This window comes from Schistocerca cancellata, chromosome 1, assembly GCF_023864275.1.
Source record: "Schistocerca cancellata isolate TAMUIC-IGC-003103 chromosome 1, iqSchCanc2.1, whole genome shotgun sequence".
NCBI classification, from domain to species: domain Eukaryota; kingdom Metazoa; phylum Arthropoda; class Insecta; order Orthoptera; family Acrididae; genus Schistocerca; species Schistocerca cancellata.
Window position 1 is genome coordinate 871,918,195 of NC_064626.1, and position 8,004 is coordinate 871,926,198.

General features: G+C 44.5%; 1 pseudogene; it reads left to right on the top strand.

The window, feature by feature from the left end:
• The first annotated feature begins 6,271 nt into the window (after positions 1–6,271).
• Positions 6,272–6,389, top strand: LOC126099317 (5S ribosomal RNA; annotated as a pseudogene).
• The last annotated feature ends 1,615 nt before the right edge of the window (positions 6,390–8,004 follow it).

Consider the following 8,004-nt stretch of genomic DNA (forward strand, 5'->3'; position numbering starts at 1 on the left):
TCCCACCATACTATTTAAGTTCCTTATATCTTCCTCGTCCGTGGTTCCAAACACTGTTTTCAGCAATTTTCCCCCTGCATCAAACCACCCTCGTTTCCTGCGAACGAGCGTTTGCAGGACCACTTCTGTTACTTGTTGCAGCTGCCTTCTCAGCTTTTCGTATGAGAACTTCAATTCCTGATACTCGTTCCGTATGTCTTGAAACAATCCCTCCTTCTCCATGGCCGCCTGTAGCGCCGTAAACCTATCCTGTAGTGTCCGTACATCATTCCTCACTCCCCATATATTATACGTGAACACAATTATCCATCTGCGGCTTGACAATACCACATCTAATTGTCTTGCAAACAAAATTCAATTATCTAGTCGTTGCACCTGCACCATCTCTCCTCTGCAACAGTGTAGCAGTACCAGACTGACAAAAAGTTTCCCGGGCCACATCCTGGCGCGGCACCTGAAGGAAAAGGAAGTTATTGCAATCGCTCCCTTCCTTACCACGTCTAAAACACACAAATGACAAGTAAAAACTAAACATACCCTATTACCTAATAACAATAAATATGACATGTTCCTCCCCGAGGACACTTAATCTACTTATCCCTAGTCCTAAGTGCGTAAGGAACGTTCCTCTGCAGTTCTTTTAGCTTCGGTACCCTCACACCCTTTGTTACTGCTGGAGGAATCTGCGATAACGCATCCACTGCGCCCTTAAATGGCTTAATCCTACTCACATGAACTACTGATGACTTGCTTGGTAACTGCAACTTTACGTTCACTGGAGACACTATTTCATTTACCTGATACGGTCCAGAATATTTCGTCAAAAACTTCTTAGTTTTACCCTTCGGAACATAAGGATTAGCCAACAATACCCATTGACCAATTCTGTATTGCGGCAGTTTACCTGTTCTTTGCCCAATACTCTCTTGTTTCTCCAAAGCTTTAGTATTAGCACGCCGTACCCTTTGCCATATCTCTCTCAATTTCTTGGCGAAATTCTTCACTGACTTATCCTGTGAACCTACCTGAGGTTTGAGCACACCAAATGGTGATGGCATTTTCCGACCATAAATTACCTCATACGGAGAGAGCTCCATTCCTATATGAACTTTCGCGTTACATGCGCTTGTCAACAGATTTAAATACACGTCCCAATCCATGTGTTCTGAATTTACGTGATGACTAAACATCTAAACTAACGTCCTATGAACCCGTTCTGTTCGTCCATTCGACTGAGGATGAAATGGGCTTGTCCGCAATTTCTTGACTTTCAATAAACCCCATAACTGCTTCATCAGCTCCGACATAAAGTTGCTACCCTGATCTGTATTTATAGTATCAGGCACACCATACTTCAGCAACCAGTTATTTACTAAGGCTTGCGCAACAGTGCTTGCCTTCTGATCTGGAATAGCTATCATTACCAGGTATCGGGGAAAATGATCTAATATTGTTAATACGTATCGATTACCCACTTGAGTCTTGTTAAATGCTCCGATTACGTCTAATCCGATGAATGCGAACGGACGATCCGCTTCAGGTAGTTTCTGTAACTGAATTTTCTGATGACTTAAATCTGCTCTCTGCGCACACGGTATACAATTTTGCACATACTATTCTACATCATTGCGACGTGTCTTCCACCAAAACCTTTCTGCTACCCGTCTATCAGTCGTTCTTTTACCACCGTGACCCGACAATACATGGTCGTGTGCTTGTTTCAACACTTCTTCCCTCAGCAACTCCGGTACTACGACGCATAGTCCGTACTTCGCCTTCCTACAAAGCAACCCATCCTGCATTTCAAACTGTGGTTGCGTTCAGAACAATTGACACTCTCTGTCAGTGGCTTGCACCTTTATCCACTCCTCACTTACGCCCATAACTTGTACAGCTGCAATTTTTCTACTAAGCGCATCTGCATTCGTATGTTTTATCCCTGGTTTGTGAATTACCTCGTAGTCAAATTCACTTAGTTTCAGTGCCCATCTCGTTAAATGACTCGAAGGATCTTTCAACCCCAATAACCACTTCAATGCTGCGTGATCTGTAATCACCTTGAACTTACGCCGATATAAATCACAGCGAAAATACGAGATACCGTAAATCACTGCTAACATTTCTTTCTCTGTAGTTGAAAAATTCTTCTCTGCCTTATTCAGTTGCCTGGAAGCATAAGCCACTGGATGTTCCTATCCATTAACCCTCTGAGAAAGAATACAACCTACAGCAATATTACTAGCATCGCAAGATAGTATGAACTCTTGTTCGAAATCAGGAAGTGTCAACACTGGGTCTGATGTTAGTATCTGTTTGAGCTTCTCGAATGCCTCCTGACACTGTGCTGTCCATTCAAACTTAACACCTTTCTTTAACATTTACAGCTGTTGTACCCACTGAAAACAAGTTTCCACTAAGTTCAACTGTATGCTGTGAAAGATTAATTTTGGCATGGTGTTTATCGAGGAAGTCCAGTCCGAGAATCACAGAATACCCTTGTCCCACAGTTGGCAACACTTCCATGTGCTCTCCGAACTCTACAGTTCCAATCTTAAAAACGAGCTGTGTTGTACCCAATGATTGCAATTCATTATTCCTTACTCCACGTAATCTATACCTAGGAGTACCTAGTCTTCTCCTACCCACGAAGTCTAGACTAGCAACAGATACATGTGCCCCTAACTTACATCTGTTATTCCTTACAACACCCATCAGGCAACAATCCGTCTCTGTACTAGTTTTCACCGTACTTCTGCTTACCGGGAATGTCTTCTGACGGACGAAACACTCCCGTTCCCGTTTAATGCTTTTTCCTGTTTATTCCCTTTACCATTCTGCTTACTACGACACTCATTCACATTATGACTGTAGCGTTTACAAGCATAGCACTGCGGCTGTCTGCATTGAGCCTTCACATGACCTTTCCTCCCACAACGGTAACAATTCCTCTCCGACGCAAAGATGCGTTTATCATTGCGAACCCTTGTTGCAATGTCTATCTCCTGCAGATGCGTTGCAATACGCAGTGCTGCAGCTAAATCCCCAGGATTCTCCATCCTAACCCTACGAGAAAATTCTGCAGGAATTCCCCTGAGGAATACATCGAGGGCTCTGTTTTCTGCCTCTCGTAGTAATACACAATCTGCATCAGGATTACCCGATAATACATAGGTCTGAGAATTAATTTTCCGTATCCTTTCTGAAAAAGACTCCACTGTCTCATTGACCTTCTGTGTCAAATTAGCTAACTTCTCCCTAAAAAAGCTTGCACTATTCTGCTTACGATATCTTTGTCGTAACCCATCTGCCAATTCTTCAAACGTGCTCGCCTTACTAAGCGTCTCATGGTACATCACGAACGTCTTGGCTTCCCCTGCAAGTCGCAAATTTGCCATATGTAACGTAGTTACGTCCGACCAATTTCTCATTGCAGCTGTTGCCAAAACATCGTTAATGAACGCCGTGACATCCTATGTTGTTTTACCCGAGAAAGGCGTGATCAGGTTAGCTACTGAAGGATATATTGCAAGGTTGGACATTGCTACTGACTTGCACTCATTTGAACCCGTTTGTGACTCTTGCGCCAAACGCAAGGTCTCCATTTGCTTCATTAATTCTACGTGACGTAACTTATGCTTCGCATTCTCTTCTAACACTTTTGAGACTTCCTCCGTCAGAGCAGCTATACTCAGTTCAGTACTAACGGATCTTGTTTCCGGCATGATTTGTGCAAATTACCAACAACTTACTCTATACTGAATTTACTCCTCAGAACAATAACTACACTAGCTACTCAACTCCTTTGTCACAGTTGAGCACTACACACAAGAAGACAAACAAGACTCACAATGCATAACTAAACAAAATTAATACTTCCGCCTTGTTATTGCCCAGCGACACTCTCTACAATTGTGCACTGCATGACCAAACCGTCTACAAATAGAACATTCTACTGGTACAAACTTCATGCATAGCTCCCCATGCCCCATTAAATTACACACAGTACATCTGACTGATACCAAGTACGTTTCCCAACTGTTTCCCTTAAACTCAGATAAATCTGCTGTTTCCGCAGGTCTCACAAAGTGCACTCCCAACAAAGAACGTGCATCCATAGTTATTAACAAAAATCGCCTCATGCACTTACCACAAGGCTGCGTAGAGTCGACAGTTCTGACCGCAACCGTGGTGTCAGTCCTGCAGTGGCGGTGTCGACGACTCCAGATACCAGATCTGCAGGTCAGTGCTGTAGTGGGCGGTTCGAATATTTCTGATACCAAATCCGTATGCGGTGGGCGCGAGGACTTCTAACACCAAATCTGTAGGCGCCCTGGTGGTCCCAGTCGCCTACGGTGGACTGGAGGCCGAGCGGTGACCTCTCCAGTTGTCAGGATGCTGGGAAATGACTGTGGACGCGTCATAAACGCCAAAGAAACATTATTAATTCATGACACCTTCATGCCTGTCGTGTACAACGTGGCCCACGTAACACAGGCTGGCTGAGCTTCGTGATATCAATGTCCTTCCCTGAGTCCTCGCTGACTCGTAGCGATGACACCTGCTCCGGGCCGCACCAGTCTTGCTAGCGCAGCGCCGCGTGCTGTGACGTAGTGGAGGAATGTCCTTACTTCGTACTTCAGCCGCACGCTTGGATGGTGGCGCCCGGCTGGCTGGTCGGCTAGGCGGAGGACAGCAGGAGGCTCCGGGTTGGAGTACCGGCGCTGTCGGCACGAGAAGCATTCTCGTAGTGCGGAGTGTACTCTATGCCAACCCGTCTTCTTCCCTGCTTCTCCTGGGGGCTCGTCCACGATGGACGGGCGGAACGGGCTGCAGTCCCCCAGCATCATTGGCTCACCCGGTTGTGATGGCAGATGCACAGGGCCTAGGTCCCACACGATCTCGACGACGGCTCACTGATGTGGTCAGCACTGGCGGCAAGCGAGTCTGTCGCGATGTCTGCTAATCTGGGGTTGATGATTGACAGCAGCAGCAGAGAGGTTCATAGCTGGTACTGTCCCCTCACGTCTGGTGCTGGATGGGCCGCCCTTACTGCAACATCTCCTTAATAAAGATTAACATGTCGATCACTTCTAACTGCAAGTATGACTGTGAGTGCCTTATTGCTATCAAAGCTGGCGTATTTAAAGGAAGCACGAGCGACGTCCTGATGTCATGCTCGTTTGTAATGAACGCATTCGTTCCACTTATACTGCTGATTCATCTGTCGTACTCGCCCCTTAGGTGTTCTTGCGACAGAGTTACGTGTTGTTACGACAGACTTACGTGAAGTTGTGAAATGCAGTACAGCTGACGCTATACCTCTGTCTTACACTCTACGAAAGTCTCCGCCTAATACAAACCCGCATGTTAAGCAATTCTCTCTCGCCTGTTGTGTGTAACCAGGCCACTGCCCCTACGTGACGACACATTCCGATATATGTGCAGTCCCATTACCTCATGGCTAACCTACTGCCTCTGGCTCTCGGCATAGGCAACGAAACTTTGACAATATTCCATGTTTCCAGCTCTTTACTACTCTGCGACACTACAATACTAAACTTTAAACTAATAAATATATTGAAAATCTGATTACACCATAAGAATCGTCATGCAAATAATGGTAATGTACATGTTTATTTTTAAGGTATCATGATTCCTCTGGCTATTATTAATTTCTACACGAGCTGTGTAATGTCTGCCATCTTGATTTCACAAAGTCCGCCATCTTCGGCACTCCGTGGCATACAAATCTGCTTCATTGACACAAAGCCCATTCCACGACACTGCATTAACATGGAACTGCCAGCCACGTTGTCAGCCAGGACTGCACGCTGGGCCGGCCGCGGTGGCCGTGCGGTTCTGGCGCTGCAGTCCGGAACCGCGGGACTGCTACGGTCGCAGGTTCGAATCCTGCCTCGGGCATGGGTGTGTGTGATGTCCTTAGGTTAGTTAGGTTTAAGTAGTTCTAAGTTCTAGGGGATTTATGACCTAAGATGTTGAGTCCCATAGTGCTCAGAGCCATTTGAACCATTTGAACTGCACGCTGGGGGTACCCTTCTTGCTCTGACTAACATACGGCACCATGCGGTCGCTGAGGAGCCCCAGCTTGCACAGTGGCCCGTGCAGCCATGCCAACTCCGAACCTAGAATATTTTCAGGGCGCCACAACTCGCCCATTACCTCACAACGAGGATAAATTAAAACTAACAAACAAACTGTATTAACAGAACCCAGTTAATGAAAATTTTATTACGTTTTAAATCTTAAGCAGGGAAACAGCCTTGCCGCAGTGGTTGCACTGGTTCCCGTGAGATCACCAAAGTTAAGCGCTGTTGGGCATGGTCGGCACTTGGATGGATGACCATCCAGGCCACCATGCGCTGTTGCCATTTTTTCGGGGTGCACTCAGCCTCATGATGCCAATTGAGGAGCTACTCGACTGAATAGTAGCGGCTTCAGTCAAGACTACCATTTTAACGACCGGTAGAGCGGTGTGCTGACCCCACGCCCCTTCTATCCGCATCCTCCACTGAGGATGACACGGTGGTCGGATGGTCCCGGTAGGCCACTTGTGGCCTCAAGACGGAGTGCTTTTTTTCTTTTCTTTTCTTTTTAAGAGCTTAAGAAATTTACTTTCATAGTATAAGTGAAGGATGGAATGTCAGCCATAGGTATAAGCTATCACGTTGCGTATATTGTTGTAACTCAATACTTGTATGAATTTGCATTGAAAACCAAACTTCATGTGGAGAAATGAACTTTATAGACAAGCAATTTATACAATGTTTTGGATGACTATATGTGTCTTTCACCAACTGGGCGGTCGAGTGTGGTGACATTAATATGCGTGTGCAATGAAATAATTTCGAGTATTGTGGCTCACAATGCTTGATACATTAATAAATGAACTATAGTTGTTTGAGCCTGTACTTACCTTGTCAATGGATGCTGTTGGCCAGTGTTCTCTCCGTTGAAAATGCGAGTATGATGGGTAATAACGATAGCTGGGCTGTAAAAATGGAGATCTTCAGTCAAAGTGTCAGATTTTCAACAATAAGCACACACTCACTGCACCCAGAATGAAGACAAATGCTATGGCAATTCTTCAATATGTAATACTTAGGTGAAAGTCTGACACTAAATGTGAAATCAACATGAAGAAAATGAGTGCACGCACATGTGATGGTAGCAGCTAACATGTTGAATGTTAGTGACTAGTTCTTAGCCACCATATCTGGCAGTGCACTATCGCGAATTCCGGCAGCGAGGCTTAAGCCAAATGAATGTTATTAACAGCGTGCTAAATTCAAATATGTAATGGACTATCATATTATGTGTATAATCTTTTAATTTCTTGTAGAGAAGCTGACAAATAAAGGGCATTGAGCCCTATCGGCAACTGTGAATAGGTATATGATTAAAAAAAAAAAAAATACGGTACTTCTCCATACCATGTCAACGTACAGCGTGGGGGCAATTGTGTAGGTACATTGTGAAAGACCCCCCAGGATTTTGTAAAGTCAACATTTGCGAGAAACAAAAAATGTTCACACCAATCAGCCACAAGCGTCGGCAGAGACATTAATTATGCATGCGCGCTAAGGTGCATACAGATGGGGGGGAAATATTTTTCTTTGTACATGTTTTTGTTTTCTCACTCTCTCATATGTAGAAGTTTCTGTTAAGAAGTGCGGCTTGGAGTATGATGGGCTACAAGTGTTTTGTATCATACATGTTTCGAAAGAAGAGAAAATTTGATATCAGTATTAAGTATTTGTTATTAAAGTGACGTGGGTGAAGTGGAACCACACAAGGAGGATTTTCTTATTGCTGCACTGGTCTCCTTGAAGTCTGCTGCCTGCATCTACAATTGACATGTAAGACAGGACGTCCAATTAGCAAAAAATCGTACGAGCACAACATTCTAATAATGCAATGGTAATATTCTTAAAATTAATATATATATATATATATATATATATATATATATATATATATATATAT